The sequence below is a fragment of the Scyliorhinus torazame genome, chromosome 12 (genome assembly GCF_047496885.1).
Source record: "Scyliorhinus torazame isolate Kashiwa2021f chromosome 12, sScyTor2.1, whole genome shotgun sequence".
Classification (NCBI taxonomy): Eukaryota; Metazoa; Chordata; class Chondrichthyes; order Carcharhiniformes; family Scyliorhinidae; genus Scyliorhinus; species Scyliorhinus torazame.
In genome coordinates, this window is record NC_092718.1 from 229,162,341 (window position 1) to 229,188,821 (window position 26,481).

The 26,481-nt window shown below is 47.1% G+C and overlaps 1 protein-coding gene across 1 annotated transcript in view; it reads left to right on the plus strand.

Moving 5' to 3' along the window:
• LOC140387050 (integrin alpha-E-like) overlaps nt 1-26,481 on the plus strand; it is a 434,586-nt gene that overhangs the window by 50,676 nt on the left and 357,429 nt on the right. The gene's annotated exons all lie outside the window — the stretch shown is intronic.

Consider the following 26,481-nt stretch of genomic DNA (forward strand, 5'->3'; position numbering starts at 1 on the left):
GTACACTGAGGGAAAATCCAGAATGTCCTAACAGCACGTCTTTTGGGACTTGTGGGAGGAAACCGGAGCATCCGGAGGAAACGCAACCACGGGACAATCCTGCCGTGACCATTTTTGGAAGCCCTGAAGGAATACAATGACTCAGCAGTGCCACTGGTGGCGCTGGTTTCTGCTCAGATTGCAGCAGACATGGGCCAGCCATAATGGAGAGGCTCCTGGAATGAAGGCATGTCAGATCAGGCTCGCTTGTACTTGAGCGCCTTCACCAGGGACATCCCTTGCTGCTGGGGCACTCTGTGGGCCAGCACATTTCCAGTTATAACTTGGCAGCCTCCCCACGTGCCAACGCCCCTTCCACTGCTGATAGAGTATGTGATGTTCTCTGTTTTGTAAATCAGGGTGTCTCGAGAACGTGGTGTTGAACAAAAAACATCAAGCAAAGCTCATAAACAAAACTGATTTATTTACACGACTTAAATAAGATTCAAACAAGTCAACAAGTTATTAAACTAAACTACATGATATCTCTAACCACAGAATTCTACACTGTGCAACTAGTCTTTTTGAATCTGTTAGTGCGTGTTCTCAAACGTTTGTATCTCCTGCCCGATGGAAGAGGTTGGAAGAGTGAGTAAGCCGGGTGGGAGGGATCTTTGATTATGCTGCCTAATTTCCCAAGGCAGTGGGAAGTGTAGACAGGAGTCAATGGATGGGAGGCGGGTTCATCGTGTATGATTATCATCGAGGTTACAGTGCAGAAGGAGGCCATTCGTCCTATCAAATCTGCACTGGCCTTGGAAAGAGTACCCTATTTAAGCCCATGCCTCCACCCTATCCCCATAACCCCACCTAACCTTTTTGGACACTAAGGGCAATTTAGGATGGCCAATCCACCTAACCGGCACATCTTTGGACTGTGGGAAGAAACCAGAGCACCCGGGGGAAACCCACGCACACACGGGGAGAACGTGCAGACTCCGCACAGACAGTGACCCAAGCCAGGAATTGAACCTGAGACCCTGAAGCTGTGAAGCAACAGTGCTAACCACTGTGCTACCGTGCCGCCCTTTGATGGACTCTGTAGTTTTGTGCGGTCTTGCACCGAGCAGTTGCCATACCAGGCTGTGATGCAGCCAGGTAGGATGCTTTCTATGGTGCCCCTGTAAATGTTGGTAAAAGTCAATGTGGACATGCTGAATTTCCTTAGTTTCCTGAGGAAGCCTAGGCGGTGTTGTGTTTTCTTGGTGATAGTGTCGACGTGGGTGGACCAGGACACATTGTTGGTGATGTGCACATCTAGGAATTTGAAGCTGTCAACCATCTCCCCCTCGGGACCATTGATGCAGACAGGGGTGGGGATGATACTTTGCTTCCTGAAGTCAATGACCAGCTCTTTAGCTTTGCTGGCATTGAGGGATAGATTGTTGTGCTGCACCACTCCACTAGGTTCTCTATCTCCCTCTTGTACTCTGACTCATTGTTGTTCAAGATCCTACCCACTACAGTCGTGTCATTAGCAAACGTGTAGATGGAGTTGGAGCCAAATGTTGCCATGCAGTCGTGTGTGTATATGGAGTACAGTAGGGGGCTATGTATGCAGCCTTGTAGGGTCCCGGAATTGAGGACTATCGTGGAACAGGTATTGCTGTTTATCCTTACTGATGCGGTCTATGGGTTAGAAAATCAAGGATCCAGTTGCAGAGGGAGGAGCCAAGATCTAGGTTTTGGAGCTTTGATATGAGCTTGGCTAGTATTATGGTGTGTCATGTGAGAGCACCTTTAAGAAATGGATGTTTAAGCAATGTACCTTTAAGGAATGGAGATGATCATATTACTGAAGTGATGTCACGGGGTGGGGTGGAGGGGAGCTGAGCTCACTTCTGCTTTTGGTTTCAGTTTTGCTGAGAGCAGCTGAAAAGTGCCTGGCTGGTTTTGCTGAGAGCAGTTTAAAAGTGCCTGGCTGTTTTGCTGTGAGCTGCTTAAAAGGAGAAAGCCAGTTTGAGACAGCAGCTTGAGAAGTTCTGATTTGCTGTGATCTGCTTCAAGGGAGAAAGCCAGTTTGAAAAAGCAGCTTGTGTGTGTCTGTGTGTTTCAAGAGAGCTACAGGAAGGAAAGCAAGGTGCTGGAGCTGAAGTTAACCAAGCTAATATATCTTTGTCACCCAACAGAAAATATATATATTCTGTGACCTGGTGCGTTACTGTTTTGAAGGTTTGGAGCCTTTTGGGTGTTCGAAGGAACATTTTGAGGGATTATTTAGTGCTGTATTATGTTCGGGGTTATCTTTGAAGTAAGGGGTGTTACGGGATCCAATGTTTATTTAAAAGGTTAAGTTGAGTTCATAGAATAAACATTGTTTTGTGTTTAAAAACCATGTGTCTATAATTGGAATATCACACCTGGGGAACAAGCCGCGTGCTTCAAAAGCAACAATCCATTAAAGGGAGAGGTTGGTTGAACTCCATGATACATTTTGGGGTTCTGAAAATGCCTCGCCCATAACCGGTGTTAAAGGCGGTGTCACTAGTATTCACCCAGTGGTGGGTGGGGAATGCCATGCGTGAAAAGCCTGAAAAGAAAACCTTGTCGGGGTTGCTTTTGGATCATGTTTGGGGCAGGTTTCTTTCCTCTTTCATGGGCTGTGGGTGACATTGGCTTGGACAACATTTGTCATCAACCCCTACTTGCCTTTAAGAACATAAGAACTGGGAGCAGGAGTAGCCCATCTGGCCCCTCGAGCCTGCTCCACCATTCAATGAGATCATGGCTGATCTTTGAACTGATTGGCTTTGAAGAGATCTACCATGCGGATCTAGTGAAGTCTTGCAACACTAAAACTCAGTAGAAATTTGAGTTAAACGCCTCGGATGCAAATAAGAATCTTTTATTGCCTCTATTTAATTACAATTGAGAGAAACTTAAATCAATTCTCAATAAAGCCCGGCTAGCAAAGGACTTAAAGAGAAGGAACTTATAAACAATTTAACTTGCAAAAAAGTACAGAAATGGTTTCTTGCTTACGGCAGAACAGCTTGCATTTACTTCAAGATTTAGAGTGGAAAAGTGAAAATATGAAAATAGAGATAGCGAATAGTTAGGTCAAAGTATAGGATGATCCCGGAATAAAGATGGCCGTGCAAACCATCATGTTTAAAGGGAATTTTATCCGTCTGAAGCCATCTGTCTACACCTCTATGTCGTCCTAATTGGTTTGGGTGAGAATCAAACATATTTGATTCGATGGTTAACTGTCAATCCTTAATGTGCAACATAAGTTCTGAATGCTTCATGTTTGAATATTTGTGTATGTTATGGAATGCGGTTCTGTGCTTTTATCAAGACTGGTTTCTACTGGTTTTCTGCTGACTTTGCTTTATCCACATTATGAACAATGGTGCCTTCATGTTGCTATGGTGCTTACTTGGCCTTGATCTCGATTACTGGTACAGCTTATTTCTTAATGTCAAAACAAACAAAGAACAAAGAAATGTACAGCACAGGAACAGGCCCTTCGGCCCTCCAAGCCCGTGCCGACCATGCTGCCCGACTAAACTACAATCTTCTACACTTCCTGGGTCCGTATCCCTCTATTCCCATCCTATTCATGTATTTGTCAAGATGCCCCTTAAATGTCACTATCGTCCCTGCTTCCACCACCTCCTCCGGTAGCGAGTTCCAGGCACCCACTACCCTCTGCGTAAAAAACTTGCCTCGGACATCTACTCTAAACCTTGCCCCTCTCACCTTAAAACTATGCCCCCTAGTAATTGACCCCTCTACCCTGGGGAAAAGCCTCTGACTATCCACTCTGTCTATGCCCCTCATAATTTTGTAGACCTCTATCAGGTCTCCCCTCAACCTCCTTCGTTCCAGTGAGAACAAACCGAGTTTATTCAACCGCTCCTCATAGCTAATGCCCTCCATACCAGGCAACATTCTGGTAAATCTCTTCTGCACCCTCTCTAAAGCCTCCACATCCTTCTGGTAGTGTGGCGACCAGAATTGAACACTATACTCCAAGTGTGGCCTAACCAATGTTCTATACAGCTGCAACATGACTTGCCAATTCTTATGCTCAATGCCCCGGCCAATGAAGGCAAGCATGCCGTCTGCCTTCTTGACTACCTTCTCCGCCTGTGTTGCCCCTTTCAATGACCTGTGGACCTGTACTCCTAGATCTCTTTGACTTTCAATACTCTTGAGGGTTCTACCATTCACTGTATATTCCCTACCTTCATTAGACCTTCCAAAATGCATTACCTCACATTTGTCCGGATTAAACTCCATCTGCCATCTCTCCGCCCAAGTCTCCAAACAATCTAAATTCTGCTGTATCCTCTGACAGTCCTCATCGCTATCCGCAATTCCACCAACCTTTGTGTCGTCTGCAAACTTACTAATCAGACCAGTTACATTTTCCTCCAAATCATTTATATATACTACAAAGAGCAAGGTTCCCAGCACTGATCCCTGTGGAACACCACTGGTCACAGCCCTTCAATTAGAAAAGCATCCTTCCATTGCTACTGTCTGCCTTCTATGACCTAGCCAGTTCTGTATCCACCTTGCCAGCTCACCCCTGATCCCGTGTGACTTCACCTTTTGTACTAGTCTACCATGAGGGACCTTGTCAAAGGCCTTATTGAAGTCCATATAGACAACATCCACTGCCCTACCTGCATCAATCATCTTAGTGACCTCCTCAAAAAACTCTATCAAGTTAGTGAGACACGACCTCCCCTTCACAAAACCATGCTGCCTCTCATTAATACGTCCATTTGCTTCCAAATGGGAGTAGATCCTGTCTCGAAGAATTCTCTCCAGTAATTTCCCTACCACTGAAGTAAGGCTGACCGGCCTGTAGTTCCCTGGATTATCCTTGCTACCCTTCTTAAACAGAGGAACAACATTGGCTATTCTCCAGTCTCCGGGACATCCCCTGAAGACAGTGAGGATCCAAAGATTTCTGTCAAGGCCTCAGCAATTTCCTCTCCAGCCTCCTTCAGTATTCTGGGGTAGATCCCATCAGGCCCTGGGGACCTATCTACCTTAATATTTTTTAAGACACCCAACACCTCGTCTTTTTGGATCTCAATGTGACCCAGGCTATCTACACACCCTTCTCCAGACTCAACATCTACCAATTTCTTCTCTTTGGTGAATACTGATGCAAAGTATTCATTTCGTACCTCGCCCGTTTCCTCTGGCTCCACACATAGATTCCCTTGCCTATCCTTTAGTGGGCCAACCCTTTCCCTGGCTACCCTCTTGCTTTTTATGTATGTGTAAAAAGCCTTGGGATTTTCCTTAACCCTATTTGCCAATGACTTTTCGTGACCCCTTCTAGCCCTCCTGACTCCTTGCTTAAGTTCCTTTCTACTTTCCTTATATTCCACGCAGGCTTCGTCTGTTCCCAGCCTTTTAGCCCTGACAAATGCCTCCTTTTTCTTTTTGATGAGGCCTACAATATCTCTCGTTATCCAAGGTTCCCGAAAATTGCTGTATTTATCCTTCTTCCTCACAGGAACATGCCGGTCCTGAATTCCTTTCAACTGACACTTGAAAGCCTCCCACATGTCAGATGTTGATTTGCCCTCAAACATCCGCCCCCAATCTATGTTCTTCAGTTCCCACCTAATATTGTTATAATTAGCCTTCCCCCAATTTAGCACATTCATCCTCGGACCACTCTTATCCTTGTCCACCAGTACTTTAAAACTTACTGAATTGTGGTCACTGTTACCGAAATGCTCCCCTACTGAAACATCTACCACCTGGCCGGGCTCATTCCCCAATACCAGGTCCAGTACCGCCCCTTCCCTAGTTGGACTGTCTACATATTGTTTTAAGAAGCCCTCCTGGATGCTCCTTACAAACTCCGCCCCGTCTAAGCCCCTGGCACTAAGTGAGTCCCAGTCAATATTGGGGAAGTTGAAGTCTCCCATCACCACAACCCTGTTGTTTTTACTCTTCTCCAAAACCTGTCTACCTATCTGCTCCTCTATCTCCCGCTGGCTGTTGGGAGGCCTGTAGTAAACCCCCAACATTGTGACTGCACCCTTCTTATTCCTGATCTCTACCCATATAGCCTCACTGCCCTCTGAGGTGTCCTCCCGCAGTACAGCTGTGATATTCTCCCGAACCAGTAGCGCAACTCCGCCTCCCCTTTTACATCCCCCTCTATCCCGCCTGAAACATCTAAATCCTGGAACGTTTAGCTGCCAATCCTGCCCTTCCCTCAAGCAGGTCTCTGTAATGGCAACAACATCATAGTTCCAAGTAGTAATCCAAGCTCTAAGTTCATCTGCCTTACCCGTAATACGTCTTGTATTAAAACATATGCACTTCAGGCCACCAGACCAGCTGTGTTCAGCAACTTCTCCCTGTCTGCTCTGCCACAGAGCCCCACTGTCCGTATTCCCTAGTTCTCCCTCAATGCTCTCACCTTCTGACCTATTGCTCCCGTGCCCACCCCCCGCCATACTAGTTTAAACCCTCCCGTGTGACACTAGCAAACCTCGCGGCCAGGATATTTATGCCTCTCCGGTTTAGATGCAACCCGTCCTTCTTATATAGGTCGCACCTGCCCCGGAAGAGCTCCCAGTGGTCCAGATAACGGAAACCCTCCCTCCTACACCAGCTGTTTAGCCACGTGTTTAGCTGCTCTATCTTCCTATTTCTAGCCTCACTGGCACGTGGCACAGGGAGTAATCCCGAGATTACAACCCTCGAGGTCCTGTCTTCTAACTTTCTGCCTAGCTCCCTGAACTCCTGCTGCAGGACCTCATGCCCCTTCCTGCCTATGTCGTTAGTACCAATATGTACAACGACCTCTGCCTGTTTGCCCTCCCCCTTCAGGATGTCCTCTACCCGTTCGGAGACATCCTGGACCCTGGCACCAGGGAGGCAACATACCATCCTGGAGTCTCTTTCACGTCCACAGAAGCGCCTATCTGTGCCCCTGATTATAGAGTCCCCTATTACTATTGCTCTTCTGCGCTTTGACCCTCCCTTCTGAACATCAGAGCTAGCCGTGGTGCCACTGCTCTGGCTGCTGCTGTTTTCCCCTGATAGGCTATCCCCCCTGACAGTATCCAAAGGGGTATACCTGTTCGAGAGGGGGACAGCCACAGGGGATTCCTGCACTGACTGCCTGCCCTTTCTGGTGGTCACCCATTTCTCTGCCTGCACCTTGGGTGTGACCACATTTACGTAACTGCGATCTATGACACTTTCCGCCACCTGCATGTTCCTAAGTGCATCCAATTGCTGCTCCAACCGAACCATGCGGTCTGTGAGGAGCTCCAGTTGGGTGCACTTTCTGCAGATGAAGTCATCTGGGACGCTGGAAGCCTCCCAGACCTGCCACATCTCACAGTCAGAGCACTGCACCCCTCTAACTGACATTGCGTCAATTAATTAAAATTAAAATTAAAATTAAAAATATATATATATATATATATTTTTTACAAAATTTCAAAGTTACTGTTAACTATCTGTTTCCTAGCACTAGATTTCTAATAGAAATGCGAAAGCTAAATATAGTACTCTCCGATCTCTGGCTTCGATACCCCTCTAAATTATAATTAAGTAATTATGTTTAATTAGTTACTAATTCTTAATTTTTTAAATTTAGTGTAGATTCCCAACCAGCCACTCAGGCCACAGCTTTTCTGTGATGTCACTTCAGTTTCCCCCCGACACACACAATTTGAAAAAGGTATAAAAGTAAAAATGAGTAAAAATCACTTACTTACCTTCTTACCTTCTGAGTGTCTTAGATATTCTCAGGTTCTCTCCCTGACCGAGACTGCTCCTCCACCTCTGAACCTTGACCTGCACAATGCTAATAATATAATATAATAATAATATAATATGGCACTTACCTCACACCAATGGGTCTTATTATTAGGTTAGAGGAGGAGGGTGGGTGGGAGACACTACACGTGTAGTGTCTCGGGTTTCCTCTCCACCAGAATTTATTGGTTGGGGGAGGAGGGGGTCTTCCCAGAAGTCCGCGGGTCGAAAAAAATAAAACAGAAAAGAAGTGTTTTTTTAAAAGGATAAACTTACCTTCCAGAAATCACTTGCGCACCGCTCCCGATGAAATCGACTGGCCTGTTCCTGTGAAGGTAAGTGTTTTTAAAGGATAAACTTACCTCCCAGAAATCACTTGCGCACCGCTCCCGCTGAAATTGACTGGCCTGTTCCTGTAAAGGTAAGTGTTTTTAAAGGATAAACTTCCCTCCCAGAAATCACTTGCGCATCGCTCCCACTGAAATCGACTGACTCATGTCAAACTGACTCTGAAAATATGTTCATCAGAACAATAGCTTTTTCATCTTGCTCAGTGAAAATTTAGTTTTTATCTACAATTAGTTTATGCATGTGTCAGGCTTTTGTGTTTCTGTTGAAGCTATGCGTTTTGTCATGACCTGAGGTTATGAGTGCTGAAGTCTGACTTCCGGGTGCGGCTATGCAGAGCTAGGTCGCATATTTGGTAGCTTCCGCTTGGAACGGACTTTTGGGCTCTTTTACAGGGCCCCCATGGCATTTGTTTGACATTTCCCGGTGTGGCAAGAAGACTGCAACATTCCCCTGACAGTGTCCCCCAGGAATGTTATGTCTTTTGGTTACCAGACCCGGCAGAAACAGTAAAAGATTTGGCTGCGGCAGGATAAACAGGGCCTCTTCCAGCATGCAGGCGGGGGAAGGGCAAGCTTAAAGCTGCAAGCTGACCTGAGGGCCTTTATCAAAGGGGAATTCTAGCAGCAGAGGGAACAACTGTGAAAAGATCTCACCAAGGCCACTGAAGAAGCAGGGACGAGGCTTCCGGTGGCAGCCATGGAGGAGTAGGTCGCGCATTCGGCATCTCCCGTCTGGAACGGACTCTTAGACCTTTTTCAGGAGTTTCCACAGACATTTTGGGGCAGATTGGTGAAGCGAACACTGCCAAAAGGATTCGCTCTCGAGACTTCCGGTTGCGGCTATGCGGAGCTAAGTCGCACATTCGGCGGCTCCCGCAAAAACGGACTTTTGGGCTCTTTTCAGGGCCCCCAAGGGCACTTTTCCGACGTTTCCCGGTGTGGGAAGGAGTTAATAATAGCTCCCCGTCAGTATATGGCTTTAACTAGGAGCGGGACAACAAAAAAGGTGGTGGTGGACCAGAAGGGAGGGAGGGAGGGAAGGACAAAATGGCGGCGGGTGGAGACCAGGCAGCGTGGAGGGAGTGGGCGGAGGAGCAACAGGAGGGTATCCAGCGCTGCCTCAGAGAGATTAAAACGGACCTGCTAGAGCCGATGAAGGCTTCTATTGATAAGCTGCTGGAGACACAGCCGGCCCAGGGGGTTGCGAGCCGAGAGGCTCAACAAAAGATCTCTGACAATGAGGACGAGATCTTAGGCCTGGCGGTAAAGGTGGAGGCGCACGAGGCGCTCCACAAGAAATGGCAGGAGCGGTTCGAGGAGATGGAGAATCGGTCGAGGCGGAAGAATTTGGAGTATTGCGTACAGTTCTGGTCACCGCATTATAGGAAGGACGTGGAGGCTTTGGAGCGGGTGCAGAGGAGATTTACCAGGATGTTGCCTGGTATGGAGGGAAAATCTTATGAGGAAAGGCTGATGGACTTGAGGTTGTTTTCGTTAGAGAGAAGAAGGTTAAGAGGAGACTTAATAGAGGCATACAAAATGATCAGGGGGTTAGATAGAGTGGACAGTGAGAGCCTTCTCCCGTGGATGGAAATGGCTAGCACGAGGGGACATAGCCTTAAACTGAGGGGTAATAGATATAGGACAGAGGTCAGAGGTAGGTTCATTACGCAAAGAGTGGTGAGGCCGTGGAATGCCCTGCCTGCAACAGTAGTGAACTCGCCAACATTGAGGGTATTAAAAAGTTTATTGGATAAGCATATGGATGATAATGGCATAGTGTAGGTTAGCTGGCTTTTGTTTTTTGACTTCCCATGTCGGTGCAACATTGTGGGCCGAAGGGCCTGTACTGCGCTGTATCGTTCTATGTTCTATGTAATCTGCGGATTCTGGGCCTCCCGGAGGGGCTGGAGGGGCCGGATGTGGGGGCCTATGTGGTCACCATGTTAAACTCGCTGATGGGAGCGGGGTCCATCGAGTTGCTGCTGCTAAGATCAAGGAGGAGCTGGAGCGAGTGGGGTGGGTTGAGACGGGGGTATGCTGCTGTGGGGAACGAACCGGGTGTGGGGTGCGGGCGCGTGGCTGGCCGAGGAGGGGTCATGGCTAGTCTGCGGGGGAGGAGGGCGGGTAGCCCCCTGATCTGGCTGATAACCTGGAATGTAAGGGGACTGAATGGGCCGGTTAAGCGGGCCCGCGTGTTCGCGCACCTGAAGGGGCTCAAGGCGGATGTGGTTATGCTCCAGGAGACACACCTGAAGGTGGCAGACCAGGTAAGACTGAGGAAAGGGTGGGTAGGTCAGGTGTTTCACTCGGGGTTAGATGCCAAAAATCGAGGGGTGGCGATCTTGGTGGGAAAGAAGGTGTTATTCGAGGCGTCGAGCATTGTGGCAGATAATGGCGGTAGGTACATAATGGTAAGTGGTAAGTTGCAGGGATAGAGGGTGGTACTGGTCAATGTGTATGCTCCGAACTGGGACGATGTGGGTTTTATGCGGCGTATGTTGGGTCGGATCCCAGATTTGGAAGTGGGGGGCCTGATAATGGGGGGAGACTTCAACACGGTGTTGGATCCTGCACTGGATCGCTCCAGGTCTAGGACGGGTAGGGTGCTGAGGGGATTTATGGACCAAATGGGAGGGGTGGACCCTTGGAGATTTGCAAGGCCGGGGGCTAGGGAATTTTCATTCTTCTCACATGTCCATAAGGCTTATTCTCGAATCGACTTTTTCATTTTGAGTAGGGCGCTGATAGCGAGAGTAGAGGATACTGAGTATTCGGCAATAGCCATTTCGGACCACGCCCCACATTGGGTGGACTTGGAAATGGGGGAGGAGAGGGACCAGCGCCCGCTGTGGCGCTTGGAGGTGGGGCTGTTGGCGGACGAGGAGGTGAGCGAGCGAGTCCGAGGAAGTATAGAGAGGTACTTGGAAACCAACGACATTGGGGAGGTCCGAGTGGGGATGGTATGGGAGGCACTGAAGGCGGTGGTGAGGGGAGAGCTGATCTCCATCAGGGCCCACAAGGAGCGGAGGGAGCGGGGGGGAGAGGGAGAGGCTGGTGGGGGAGATGGTGAGGGTAGACAGGAGGTATGCGGAAGAGCCTGAGGAAGGATTGTTGAGGAAGAGGCGCAGCCTCCAGGCCGAATTCGACCTGGTGACCACCAGGAAGGCGGAGATGCAGTGGAGGAAGGCCCAGGGGGCGGTCTACGAGTATGGGGAAAAGGCAAGCCGGATGCTGGCGCATCAGTTTCGGAAGCGGGACGCAGCTAGGGAGATCGGGGGAGTTAAGGACAGGGGAGGGAGCGTGGTGCGGAGTGGGGTTGGCATCAATGGGGTCTTCAGGGACTTCTACGAGGAATTGTACCGATCTGAGCCCCCACGGGAGGAGGGAGGAATGGGCCGTTTCCTGGACCAATTGAGGTTTCCAAAGGTGGAAGAGGGACTGGTGGCGGGACTGGGGGCCCCGATTGGGCTGGAGGAGCTGATCAAAGGGATAGGAAGCATGCAGGCGGGGAAGGCACCGGGGCCGGACGGTTTCCCGGTCGAGTTCTATAAAAAATATATGGACCTGTTGGGCCCGCTGTTAGTCAGGACCTTCAATGAGGCAAGGGAGGGGGGGGCTTTACCCCCGACGATGTCCCGGGCACTGATCTCCTTGATCCTGAAGTGGGACAAGGATTCCCTGCAATGTGGGTCTTACAGACCGATTTCCTTGCTAAATGTAGATGCCAAGGTGCTGGCGAAGGTCTTAGCCACGAGGATTGAGGATTGTGTGCCGCAGATCATCCATGAAGACCAGACGGGGTTTGTGAAGGGGAGACAGTTGAACGCGAATGTGCGGAGGCTTTTGAACGTTATCATGATGCTGGCGAGGGAGGGGGAGGCGGAGATAGTGGTGGCGATAGACGCTGAGAAAGCCTTCGATAGGGTAGAGTGGGGGTATCTGTGGGAGGTGCTGAAGAGGTTCGGGTTTGTGGAGGGGTTTGTCAGGTGGGTTAGGCTGTTGTATGAGGTCCCAATGGCGAGTGTGGCCACAAATAGGAGGAGGTCCGAGTACTTTCGGCTGCACCGAGGGACGAGACGGGAGTGTCCCCTGTCCCCCCTGCTCTTCGCACTGGCGATTGAACCCCTGGCTATGGCACTGAGAGAGTCGAGGAGCTGGAGGGGGTTGGTGCGTGGTGGGGAGGAGCATAGGGTGTCACTTTATGCGGACGACCTGCTGCTGTATGTGGCGGACCCGGTGGGAGGAATGCCGGAGGGAATGAGGATCCTTAGGGAATTCGGGGACTTTTCGGGGTACAAGCTCAATAAGGGGAAGAGCGAGCTGTTCGTAGTTCAGCCAGGGGACCAGGAGAGGGGGATTGGCGAGCTCCCACTAAAAAGGGCGGAGAGGAGCTTCAGATATTTGGGGGTCCAGGTGGCCAGGAGCTGGGGGGCCCTGCATAGGCTTAACTTTACAAGGCTGGTGGAGCAAATGGAGGAGGAGTTCAAGAGGTGGGACGCGTTGCCGCTGTCCTTGGCAGGTAGGGTGCAGTCAATCAAAATGACGGTGCTCCCAAGGTTTTTGTTCCTGTTCCAGTGCCTCCCTGTGTTTATACCGAAGGCTTTTTTCAGGCGGATTAACAGGAGTATAATGGGGTTTGTGTGGGCGCGAGGGACTCCGAGGGTGAGAAGGGTGTTCCTTGAGCGGAGTAGAGATAGGGGGGGGGCTGGCGCTGCCCAACCTCTGTGGGTACTACTGGGCCGCCAATGCGACAATGGTGCGCAAGTGGGTGATGGAGGGAGAGGGGGCTGCATGGAAGAGGCTGGAGATGGCGTCCTGTGTGGGTACGAGTCTGGGGGCGCTGGCAACGGCGCCGCTGCCGCTCCCTCCAAGGAGGTATACCACGAGCCCGGTGGTGGTGGCGGCTCTCAAAATTTGGGGGCAGTGGAGATGGCATAGGGGGGAAGTTAGGGCCTCGGCGTGGACCCCATTACTGGGGAACCACCGGTTCGCCCCAGGAAGAACAGGTGGAGGGTTTTCGGGGTGGCACAGGGCAGGGATACGAAAGTTGGGGGACCTGTTTGTGGACGGGAAGTTCGCAAGCTTGGGTGAGCTGGAGGAGAAGTTAGGGCTCCCCCCGGGGAACACCTTCAGGTACTTACAGGTAAGGGCGTTTGCCAGACGGCAGGTGGTGGAATTCCCACGGCTACTGCCACACACAGTACAGGACAGGGTGCTCTCGGGGGGGTGGGTGGGAGTGGGGAAGATCTCGGAAACTTACCAGGTGATGCAGGAGGAGGAGGAGGAGGCCTCGGTGGTGGAGTTGAAAGGTAAGTGGGAGGAGGAGTTGGGAGAGGAGATCGAAGAGGGGACGTGGGCAGATGCCCTAGGGAGGGTGAACTCTTCCTCTTCATGCGCGAGGCTCAGCCTCATACAGTTTAAGGTGCTGCACAGGGCACACATGACCGGGACAAGGATGAGCAGGTTCTTTGGGGGTGAGGACAGGTGTGTTAGGTGCTCAGGGTGCCCAGCAAATCACACCCATATGTTCTGGGCATGCCCAGCGCTGGAGGAATTTTGGAAGGGCGTAGCGAGGACGGTGTCGAGGGTGGTAGGATCCAGGGTCAAACCGGGCTGGGGGCTCGCAATATTTGGGGTGGCAGAGGAGCCGGGAGTGCAGGAGGCGAAAGAGGCCGGAATTCTGGCCTTTGCATCCCTGGTAGCCCGGCGAAGGATTCTCCTTCAGTGGAAAGATACGAGGCCCCCAAGGGTGGAATCCTGGATCAGCGATATGGCAGGGTTCATTAAATTGGAGAGGGTGAAATTCGCCCTGAGAGGGTCGGTACAAGGGTTATTTAGGCGGTGGCAACCGTTCTTAAACTTTCCGGCAGAACGATCGACATTGGTCAATGGCAGCAGCAGCTCGGGGGGTGGGTTTACTTTATTTTTGTTTATGTTATTTACACTGGAAGGGTCTGAGGGGGTGTATACACCTGTTGTCTTAAGTCGGGGTGTTAATGTTAATTTATTATTTAGGTACAGGGGGGAGGGGTTTGGGGGGTTGCTTTTTTAGATTGTGTTTTGTACTTAACCTTGTTGGGTTCTTTTTTCTTTCTCATTTTGTTATTGATATTTTATGAAAACCTTTAATAAAAATTATTTTAGAAAAAAAAAATGAGTGCTGAAATCTTCATTTTAAAATGGGTATTAAAACTGGATCTTAATATTTACATTAAAATAGCCTTTTTACCTATCAGCTCTATCAGGAAATAGTTGATTACTATCAGTCTGCCCTTTAATAAATCGAAAAATCAAGTTCGATATATCACAATAATATAAAACGAAATAGTAAATGCGAATGCGATAGGATAGGTAAAAGCGCGAAGAAGAACTCATTCATATTGTCATTGCAGTTTTAAACAATAGAGTGGGCAAGCTTTGCATTACAAAAAGAAAAAGGAGGCATTTGTCAGGGCTAAAAGGCTGGGAACAGACGAAGCCTGTGTGGAATATAAGGAAAGTAGGAAGGAACTTAAGCAAGGAGTCAGGAGAGCTAGAAGGGGTCATGAAAAGTCATTGGTAAATCGGGTTAAGGAAAATCCCAAGGCTTTTTACACATACATAAAAAGCAAGAGGGTAGCCAGGGAAAGGGTTGGCCCACTGAAGGATAGGCAAGGGAATCTATGTGTGGAGCCAGAGGAAATGGGCGAGGTACTAAATGAATACTTTGCATCAGTATTCACCAAAGAGAAGGAATTGGTAGATGTTGAGTCTGGAGAAGGGTGTGTAGATAGCCTGGGTCATATTGAGATCCAAAAAGACGAGGTGTTGGGCGCCTTGAAAAATATTAAGGTAGATAAGTCCCGAGGGCCTGATGGGATCTACCCCAGAATACTGAAGGAGGCTGGAGAGGAAATTGCTGAGGCCTTGACAGAAATCTTTGGATCCTCGCTGTCTTCAGGTGATGTCCCGGAGGACTGGAGAATAGCCAATGTTGTTCCTCTGTTTAAGAAGGGTAGCAAGGATAATCCGGGGAACTACAGGCCGGTGAGCCTTACTTCAGTGGTAGGGAAATTACTGGAGAGAATTCTTCGAGACAGGATCTACTCCCATTTGGAAGCAAATGGACGTATTAATGAGAGGCAGCATGGTTTTGTGAAGGGGAGGTCGTGTCTCACTAACTTGATAGAGTTTTTCGAGGAGGTCACAAAGATGATTGATGCAGGTAGGGCAGTGGATGTTGTCTATATGGACTTCAGTAAGGCCTTTGACAAGGTCCCTCATGGTAGACTAGTACAAAAGGTGAAGTCACACGGGATCAGGGGTGAGCTGGCAAGGTGGATACAGAACTGGCTAGGTCATAGAAGGCAGAGAGTAGCAATGGAAGGATGCTTTTCTAATTGAAGGGCTGTCACCAGTGGTGTTCCGCATGGATCAGTGCTGGGGCCTTTGCTGTTTGTAGTATATATAAATGATTTGGAGGAAAATGTAACTGGTCTGATTAGTAAGTTTGCAGACGACACAAAGGTTAGTGGAATTGCGGATAGCGATGAGGACTGTCAGAGGATACAGCAGGATTTAGATTGTTTGGAGACTTGGGCGGAGAGATGGCAGATGTAGTTTAATCCGGACAAATGTGAGGTAATGCATTTTGGAAGGTCTAATGCAGGTAGGGAATATATAGTGAATGGTAGAACCCTCAAAAGTATTGAAAGTCAGAGAGATCTAGGTGTAAAGGTCCACAGGTCACTGAAAGGGGCAACATAGGTGGAGAAGGTAGTCAAGAAAGCATACGGCATGCTTGCCTTCATTGGCCGGGGCATGGAGTATAAGAATTGACAAGTCATGTTGCAGCTGTATAGAACCTTAGTTAGGCCACACTTGGAGTATGGTGTTCAATTCTGGTCGCCACACTACCAGAAGGATGTGGAGGCTTTAGAGAGGGTGCAGAAGAGATTTACCAGAATGTTGCCTGGTATGGAGGGCATTAGCTATGAGGAGCGGTTGAATATACTCGGTTTGTTCTCACTGGAACAACGGAGGTTGAGGGGCGACCTGATAGAGGTCTACAAAATTATGAGGGGCATAGACAGAGTGAATAGTCAGAGGTTTTTCCCCAGGGTAGAGGGGTCAATTACTAGGGGGCATAGGTTTAAGGTGAGAGGAGCAAAGTTTAGAGTAGATGTACGAGGCAAGTTTTTTACACAGAGGGTAGTGTGTGCCTGGAACTCACTACCGGAGGAGGTGGTGGAAGCAGGGACGATAGTGACATTTAAGGGGCATCTTGACAAATACATGAATAGGATGGGAATAGCGGGATACGGACCCAGGAAGTGTAGAAGATTGTAGTTTCGTCGGGCACATGGTCGGCACGGGCTTGGAGGGCCGAAGGGCCTGTTCCTGTGCTGTACATTTCTTTGTTCTTTGTTCATTACAGCAAAAATTGTTATAATTCTTAAAGAATCATTATTATAAAATAACAATTAATCAATTGAATTTGATTCTACTGATTCAGTATTAATCTATTAGCAATATGTTAATAATACAGTCAAATAATTGATTGATCAGTAACATTTTAACAATAATATTGCATTTCTATTTCATCTAATAGTGGTGCAGTGGGGTTAGTGTGAATCATTCTGACTGTTGGGCCCTTGCGTATAGTGAATAGTTGTTTAATGCACTTGATACACTGGTATGTTATGTAAGTGATGAATCCTGCTACACAGGAGTAAAAGATTATTCTTACTGTGCACATTCCTGTGGGTCCCAACCACCCGCAAAGTTTCTCCCAGAGAGAGATATCTGGGGGTGAATCAAGTTTCTTGATTTCGTTTTGGATATGTGATGCCAGATTTTTAACTTCCTTTGAGCTATCTGGAATAAAAATGCAACACTCCGCACCAATCAGGACACAGGTGCCACCTTTTTCGGCTACCACAGTCAAGTGCCATTCGATTTTGTAATGCTACGGTTCGAATTGCTCGCATTTCGTCAGAAATTTGATCTCAGTCAGTGGCGGTGTAATCGGCTACGTTTTGTATGATGGTTGTTATATTATTCAATTCGTTGGCTACCCTTACTTCCCAATAGAAAGGAATAACTTTAGCATAAATTGCGTCTTGTAAGGTTATAGCACGTTTATTCCTTCGAGTGGTTGGTTCTGAAACATAAGGGAGGTGAGGAAGATGACGGGTGGCAGGTACTATGTATCCTAAATAGCAAGATCCTGACCAGTATTTTGGGAGCCAGGAATATGCTTTGTCATTACAAACAAAATAAGTTCCATTATAAGCAGTGTATTAGTAAATATCTTCTAAGTACCAATGATCTGAGAATGTTTTGTTATTTGTGATGTTGTGTATGCCTGCTATTGTTGAAGACCGTTCAGTTCTTTGTAATAAATTTTGAGTACATTTATAAGCTGTGTTAACATTCAAATAATTAGTACAAATACTATTGCCTAATTTCATCCCTTTAGAGTGATTACTAATGAGGCATATTGATCCTTTTTGTTCAATATTAGTTGGGAGGCTAATATATTGAGAATTTTTGTTCGGGTTATATTTAAGTTGGTGCCATCCTGAAAAGGTGTTTAGTGGCTAGCCTGCAGATTTCCATAAGTTAATAAATTTCTTTAAATAAATCTTGTACCTTCCTTTTTCACATGAAGATGCTCCAGAACGGACCACTACAGAGCGAGGGGCACTCTGATAGATGTACCATTCTGCTGTTTCTGACGCATTAAAGGGGATAGTTAAGAAGGGAATTCCTTCTCCTGAGTTAGTAGGGGTTGCAATGCATACCCAACAATTGGAAATGTTGAAATTTTAGCACATATCTTAGATGTGTAAAGGAATGTGTTCTCATTCAGTTCTGGTACAACATTAACAAAGCCAATCAAACAACTGAAAATGACTATTACGGGAAACATTGTTAATACTTATACGCGCGCTTCACATGTGACGCGTGGACCCAACTTTTCTTTCCTTAGTATTGCTTAAAACATTGATATACTGATTAAAAATTGATATCATGATTACATAATTCAGTAATAAACAATTAATAATAATAATTTCATGTATACAAATAATGATTATACAGCAAAATAACTGAAGTTGAGTATATGATTTGGTAATAATTGGTAAAATTATTATCAAAATTGATTATGCAATTTAGTAATAAAATTACTAATAATAATTCAATAATAAATTAATAATAATGCATTAAATAATAGTTCAACAGAAAGTTTCCATTTGGCTGTTATTGGCTAGTGGCGTATATGAATTAATATGAACCATGTGGATTGGTGGGGCACATGGATAGGCATGCATTAGCCAAAGTATCAGATCAGCAACATTAGTACGTAAATGATAAGTCCAAATATGCAAAATAGGAAAAGTCCCTTAATGATAATTTCTGTGCCACCCAACCAATTGGAAAGCCAACCGCAAAGAGTGCAATCAATGGGTTGGTCAAGTTTTTTAAAACTTTGTATTGGATGTGATTTGCCAAGTCTTTGACATCTTCTGGATTATACACAAATGCCTGTTGAAAGGGTTAATTTTCCTGCAGAAACAAAAAGGGGCGTATAGCTTGGAATGATGCCATTTGCATTTTTCTCAAACGTTTTTTTAAATATATGTTACTCAAATGTACTGGGAGTAAATGTTGGATTGCTGCCAAATTCCCATTATCAATTGTCTTAGAACGGTGTGTTCTCGCCATGGATTTGCTTTTAATCAGAGTTACTTCTCTTAAAAACAGCTTCCACTGTCTGAAGTTTTAATTTCCAAGCTAATTTAAAACATTTATTTTAAAATATCAAACACAATAATTTATTGAATATATGACTGAACCAATCTTGCGCTGAATGAACTTGGTTTTCTGCAGATAAATTTGGCGGCTCTGTTAAAGAAAGCACAGCTAACAAGATTTGTTAATTTCTTAAAATTAATAAAGCAACATTCAAAATAATGACAGTTTTCTCAAGTTAACAGTTCTTGGCAACTTTATAGCAATACGTGATTTGGGGCGTATCCCTGTAGCCACGAGACGGGCATTCATCGTAGGAGTCCAATTTGTAATCATGAAATCTGAAATTTGCAAATGGCCATCTTCAACACGAGAAAGGAATCACATATCTTTTCTGGAATTCTTTTTCGAAGTGAGCACTGGGGTCGGATTTGTCGTTAATGGAGGAGGAGAAGCAACGATTGATGTGCTATTTTTAGCAGTTGCTGTTTTGAACTGGGACTGAGGTCTGAGTAGGATCAGGTTTAAAGCTGCAGACAGTTCTGGTTTTAAACCAAAATGAGTTTTTGATGATAGATCTTTTAAATGGTTTAAAACCCAGGCTGTTGTCTTTATCACTTCAACTCCAAGCTGTGTGGTGCTTAATGGGTTAAGTTGTATTACACTTTGTTTGCCACTAGGCTCGTTGCATAACCGAACAGGCTTTTCTTGTTAAAAATCTCACAGTCTATTAAAGCTGCCAGGAGAGGCTTTTGGATCGGGGCCAGCAGCATGTCGTGGTCAGTCTCAGAGTAAGATAGCGGTTTGTTCTGGGGTAAAAGTGTCCTTGAACCCAGAACGGACAGATGGTTCATTTGGCCAGACACCCCCTGTGGAACTTCGATCAGTGTATTCATTATTTTCATGTCAGTAGCAGCTCGCAATAATGTAGGATTTGATTTAGATATCACTGGTACATCTTGGGCCTCAGTTAAAATCATTTCAACTCTTCCCGTTGGTGGCGCTGTTAATTTGTCTGTCAGTAATTTGTTATGACATTTCATGGTGTCCATGTCACTTTCCAAAATACATATTTCCTCAAGTAACTGGCAATTTTGACTTTTAAGACCATCATTTTCTGATATTAACTGTTGAAGTTTGGATTCCGAGTCAGTATTTTTCTTTTGGAGTTCAGCAATTTGTAATAGTAATAGCTGAGTTCTGCATTTTGAGTCTGCCAATAGTGTTTCAGTTTGATCAGATTTCTCGAGCTTAGATTTTCCAGCCCGCAATTGGTCATTGCCACTAGTTTTTCTTTGGCAGTTTTAAGTTCACAATTGTGTTTTGTGTTTGTGACTGTTTCTTGCTGTTTATGGAACTGTGCCATTTATGCAAAAGACCATTTCATAGGTTTCTTTTCGGTCAATCGTGTGTTTTTTTTTCCAAAACTTTTTTGATGTTGTCAAGGGCCCACTGTCCTTTAGGGGTGTCACATTTTGATTCAATTTTTGTGGATACTTTAGACAGTCCAAATTGTCTATAAATCAAAGATATTAAACCCGAAACACTTCTTCAGTGTTTCCTTCCCTACCTCCTCCTCAAACCCAAAAAAAAACAACCGCTGTAAAGATCAAGAGGAAGGCTCGAGATCAGGTAGAAGTAGAAAGAAGTTGAACCGTGACGCCACGGCCTGCAGGTAAGGGATTGGCTGGTGACTGGTAAGTAGTTTTTCTTTTATTTTCCCTCAGGTGTTATCGTGCAGGGCGCAGAGGTTGCTGAGTGAGTGCTTGCTGAGAAGGGGAGTGAATAACAGGTAAACTCTTTCTTTCTTTTTCTTTTTTTTTTATCGAGAGGGGATGGCAGGGGAGGTAGTGCAATGTTCCTCCTGCAGAATGTTTGAGGTGAGGGACGCCGACAGTGTCCCTGCTGATTTCATCTGTGAGAAGTGCACCCGTCTCCAGCTCCTCAGAAACCGCGTTAGGGAACTGGAGCTGGAGCTGGATGAACTTCGGATCATTCGGAAGGCAGAGGTGGTCATAGATAGAAGCTTCAGAGATGTAGTTACTCCGAAGAATAAAGATAGATGGGTGACGGTGAGAGGGGCTGAGAGGAAGCAGTCAGTACAGGGATCCCCTGTGGTTGTTCCCCTTAGTAACAAGTATACCACTTTGGATATTGTTGGGGGGGGGGGGGGGACTTACCAGGGGTAAGCCATGGGGTGCAGGTCTCTGGCACAGAGTCTGTCCCTGTTGCTCAGATGGTAAGGGGGGAGAGGAGTAGAGCATTAGTCATTGGAGACTCCATAGTTAGGGGGATAGATAGGAGATTCTGTGGGAACGAGAGAGACTCGCGGTTGGTGTGTTGCCTCCCAGGTGCCAAGGAGCGTGATGTCTCGGATCGTGTTTTCCAGATCCTTAAGGGGGAGGGGGAGCAGCCCCAAGTCGTGGTCCACATAGGTACCAACGATATAGGTAGGAAAAGGGATAGGGATGTAAGGCAGGAATTCAGGGAGCTAGGGCGGAAACTTAGATCTAGGACAAACAAAGTCATTATCTCTGGGTTGTTACCCGTGCCACGTGATAGCGAGACGAGGAATAGGGAAAGAGAGGAGTTGAACGCGTGGCTACAGGGATGGTGCAGGAGGGAGGGTTTCAGATTTCTGGATAATTGGGGCTCATTCTGGGGTCGGTGGGACCTCTACAAACGGGATGGTCTACACCTGGACCAGAGGGGTACCAATATCCTGGGTGGGGGGGGGGGGGGAATTTGCTAATGCTCTTCGGGAGGGTTTAAACTAGTTCAGCAGGGGCTTGGGAACCTGAATTGTAGCTCCAGTATACAGGAGGCTGAGAGTAGTGGGGTCATGAGTAAGGTTTTAAAGTTGCAGGAGTGCACCAGCAGGCAGGAAGGTGGTTTAAAGTGTGACTTCTTCAATGCCAGGAGCATCCGGAATAAGGTGGGTGAACTTGCGGCATGGGTTGGTACCTGGGACTTCGATGTTGTGGCCATTTCGGAGACATGGATAGAGCAGGGACAGGAATGGTTGTTGCAGGTGCCGGGGTTTAGATATTTCAGTAAGCTCAGGGAAGGTGGTAAAAGAGGGGGAGGGGTGGCATTGTTAGTCAAGGACAGTATTACGGTGGCAGAAAGGACGTTTGATGAGGATTCGTCGATTGAGGTAGTACGGGCTGAGGTTAGAAACAGGAAAGAGGTCACCCTATTAGGGGTTTTCTATAGGCCTCCGAAAAGTTCCAGAGATGTAGAGGAAAGGATTGCAAAGATGATTCTGGATAGGAGCGAAAGCAACAGGGTAGTTGTTATGGGGGACTTTAACTTTCCAAATATTGACTGGAAACGCTATAGTTCGAGTACTTTAGATGGGTCCATTTTTGTCCAATGTGTGCAGGAGGGTTTCCTGACACAGTATGTAGACAGGCCAACGAGAGGCGAGGCCGTATTGGATTTGGTACTGGGTAATGAACCAGGACAGGTGTTAGATTTGGAGGTAGGTGAGCACTTTGGTGATAGTGACCGCAATTCGATTACGCTTACTTTAGTGATGGAAAGGGATAGGTATATACCGCAGGGCAAGAGTTATACCTGGGGGAAAGGCAATTATGATGCGATGAGGCAAGACTTAGGATGCATCGGATCGAGAGGAAAACTGCAGGGGATGGGCACAATGGAAATGTGGAGCTTGTTCAAGGAACAGCTACTGCGTGTCCTTGATAAGTATGTACCTGTCAGGCAGGGAGGGAGTGGTCGAGCAAGGGAACCGTGGTTTACTAAGGCAGTCGAAACACTTGTCAAGAGGAAGAAGGAGGCTTATGTAAAGATGAGACATGAAGGTTCAGTAAGGGCGCTCGGGAGTTACAAGTTAGCTAGGAAGGACCTAGAGAGAGAGCTAAGAAGAGCCAGGAGGAGACATGAGAAGTCTTTGGCAGGTAGGATCAAGGATAGCCCTAAAGCTTTCTGTAGATATGTCAGGAATAAAAGAATGACGAGGGTAAGAGTAGGGCCAGTCAAGGACAGTAGTGGGAAGTTGTGCTTGGAGTTCGAGGAGATAGGAGAGGTGCTAAATGAATATTTTTTGTCAGTATTCACACAGGAAAAAGACAATGTTGTTGAGGAGAATACTGAGATTCAGGCTACTAGACTAGAAGGACTTGAGGTTCATAAGGAGGAGGTGTTAACAATTCTGGAAAGGGTGAAAATAGATAAGTCCCCTGGGCCGGATGGGATTTATCCTAGGATTCTCTGGGAAGCTAGGGAGGAGATTGCTGAGCCTTTGGCTTGATCTTTAAGTCATCTTTGTCAACAGGAATAGTGCCAGAAGACTGGAGGATAGCAAATGTTGTCCCCTTGTTCAAGAAGGGGAGCAGAGACAACCCGGTAACTATAGACCAGTGAGCCTTACTTCTGTTGTGGGCAAAATCTTGGAAAGGTTCAGAAGAGATAGGGTGTATAATCATCTGGAAAGGAATAATTTGATTAGACATAGTCATCACGGTTTCATGAAGGGTAGGTCGTGCCTCACAAACCTTATTGAGTTCTTTGAGAAGGTGACCAAACAGGTGGATGAGGGTAAAGCAGTTGATGTGGTGTATATGGATTTCAGTAAAGCGTTTGATAAGGTTCCCCACGGTAGGCTACTGCAGAAAATACGGAAGCATGGGATTCAGGGAGATTTAACAGTTTGGATCAGAAATTGGCTAGCTGGAAGAAGACAAAGGGTGGTGGTTGATGGGAAGTATTCAGACTGGAGTCCAGTTACTAGTAGTGTACCACAAGGATCTGTTTTGGGGCCACTGCTGTTTGACATTTTTATAAATGACCTGGAGGAGGGCGTAGGAGGATGGGTGAGTAAATTTGCAGATGACACTAAAGTCGGTGGAGTTGTGGACAGTGCGGAAGGATGTTACAAGTTACAGAGTGCCATAGATAAGCTGCAGCGCTGGGCTGAGGGATTTATTGGTAGAGGGATTGAGTTTTGGAGCCATGAGGTCATGTTGCAGCTGTACAAAACTCTGGTGCGGCCGCATTTGGAGTATTGCGTGCAATTCTGGTCGCCGCATTATAGGAAGGATGTGGAAGCATTGGAAAGGGTGCAGAGGAGATCTACCAGAATGTTGCCTGGTATGGAGAGAAGATCTTATGAGGAAAGGCTGAGGGACTTGAGGCTGTTTTCGTTAGAGAGAAGAAGGTTAAGAGGTGACTTAATTGAGGCATACAAGATGATCAGAGGATTGGATAGGGTGGACAGTGAGAGCCTTTTTCCTCGGATGGTGATGTCTAGCACGAGGGGACATAGCTTTAAATTGAGGGGAGATAGATATAGGACAGATGTCAGAGGTAGGTTCTTTACTCAGAGAGTAGTAAGGGTGTGGAATGCCCTGCCTGCAACAGTAGTGGACTCGCCAACACTAAGGGTATTCAAATGGTCATTGGATAGACATATGGACGATAAGGGAATAGTGTAGATGGGCTGTAGAGTGGTTTCACAGGTCGGCGCAACATCGAGGGCCGAAGGGCCTGTTCTGCGTTGTAATGTTCTATGTTCTAAGATCACCCAATATAACATGAACAGAGACATCCGATACAGCACGACCTCCCTTGGACATTGTGGGAAGTAGTTCTCTATCATTTGAAGGTTCTGAATCTATTTGCATTTACTTCAAGAGTTAGAGTGGAAAAGTGAAAATATGAAAATAGAGATAGTGAAGAGATAGGATGTTGCCGGAATAAAGATGGCCGTGCAAACCATCATGTTTAAAGGGAATTTTATCCGTCTGAAGCCATCTGTCTACACCTCTATGTCGTCCTAATTGGTTTGGGTGAGAATCAAACATATTTGATTCGATGGTTAACTGTCAATCCTTAATGTGCAACATAAGTTCTGAATGCTTCATGTTTGAATATTTGTGTATGTTATGGAATGCGGTTCTGTGCTTTTATCAAGACTGGTTTCTACTGGTTTTCTGCTGACTTTGCTTTATCCACATTATGAACAATGGTGCCTTCATGTTGCTATGGTGCTTACTTGGCCTTGATCTCGATTACTGGTACAGCTTATTTCTTAATGTCAAACGGACTGTGAAAATATGTTCATCAGAACAATAGCTTTTTCATCTTGCTCAGTGAAAATGTTTTTATCTCCAATTAGTTTATGCATGTGTCAGGCTTTTTGTGGCTCTGTTGAAGCTATGTGTTTTGTCATGACCTGAGGTTATGAGTGCTGAAATCTTCATTTTAAAATGGGTATTAAAACTGGGTCTTAATATTTACATTGAAATAGCCTTTTTACCTATCAGATCTATCAGGAAATAATTGTTTCCTGTGTGGCTTCTTAACCCATTTCAGAGTCAACCACATTGCTGTGAGTCCGGAGTCACAAATAGCCCAGACCGGATAAGAACGGCAGATTTCCTTCCCGAAAGGGGATTAGTGAATCAGATGAGTTTTTACAACAATCAAAGATAGATTTATGGTCACCACTGTTGGGACTAGCTTTTTAATTCCAGCTATGTTAATTGAATTCAAATTCCACCAGCTGACATGGTAGGATACGAACCCATGTCCACAGAGCATGGGCCGAGGTCTTTACTTCCTAGTCCAGTTACATTGCCACTACACCACCATCTCCCCAAATATAGGCCAGGATTCTCCAATCCCGCAGCCAAGTCCTGACGCCGGCGTGAAAAGCAGCGTGAACCACTCCGGCGTCAACGGTCCTCAATTGTCCGGTATGCTCCCCTTCTCAGGGGGCTAGGTCGACGCCAGAGTGGTCTCCACTGCTCCAGCTGGCGCGGCATGGCTGGCGCGAGTTCGCGCGTGTTCCCCACTCCGCGCCGGCCCCTGGGCAATATGGCGGAGCCCGACAGGGGCCCGGCGAGGAGGAAAATAGGCCCCCACGGAACCAGCAAGACCACCGATCGGTAGGCCCCGATCACGGGCCAGGCCACCGTGGGGGTCCCCCCGGGGATCGGATCCCCCTGACCCCCACCAGTACGGCCCCCGCAGACAGAACTTCCAGGTTTCGCCATGTGGGCCCATATGTGACCCACGCCGATGGGATTCGGCCGAACTCGGCCCGTCGAGGCCCGGAGAATCGCTGGGGGGGGCGCTTTCAACGGCCCCCAACCGGTGCGGCGGCGATCCCCCAGGCGCCCGAGAATCAGTGCCAGAGAATTGGCGAGCCGGCGTCGGGGCGGCGTGGCGCGATTCTCGCATCCCCCCGGGAATTCTCCGACCCGGCGGGGGGTCGGAGAATCCCGACCATACTCTTTCTTTCAAAGGCACTCAGTGCCCAGTCAAGGAACCCGGCATCAGGAAGGGCAGAGAGCAGAGCCCCTATCCTTGCTGCTGACCCTCAACCTGTCTCGTGACCCCACCTAGCAACACACTTAGACTTTGTGGGCTGCAGAAATTCTTCTGGAGAGCCACCCTCACGTGTACAGACCTCTACCAGATTGACTCTTGGTCTCACTGAGACAAATTTACAATTCCCTACCTGATCATTTAAAAGAAGGTTGTCCGTGCACTCCACCTCTCGAACGTCTGCCATTTTTGCGGATCAGGATTCCTGTCATGAAGAGAAAGTAAAAGGCCCTTTCTTCTA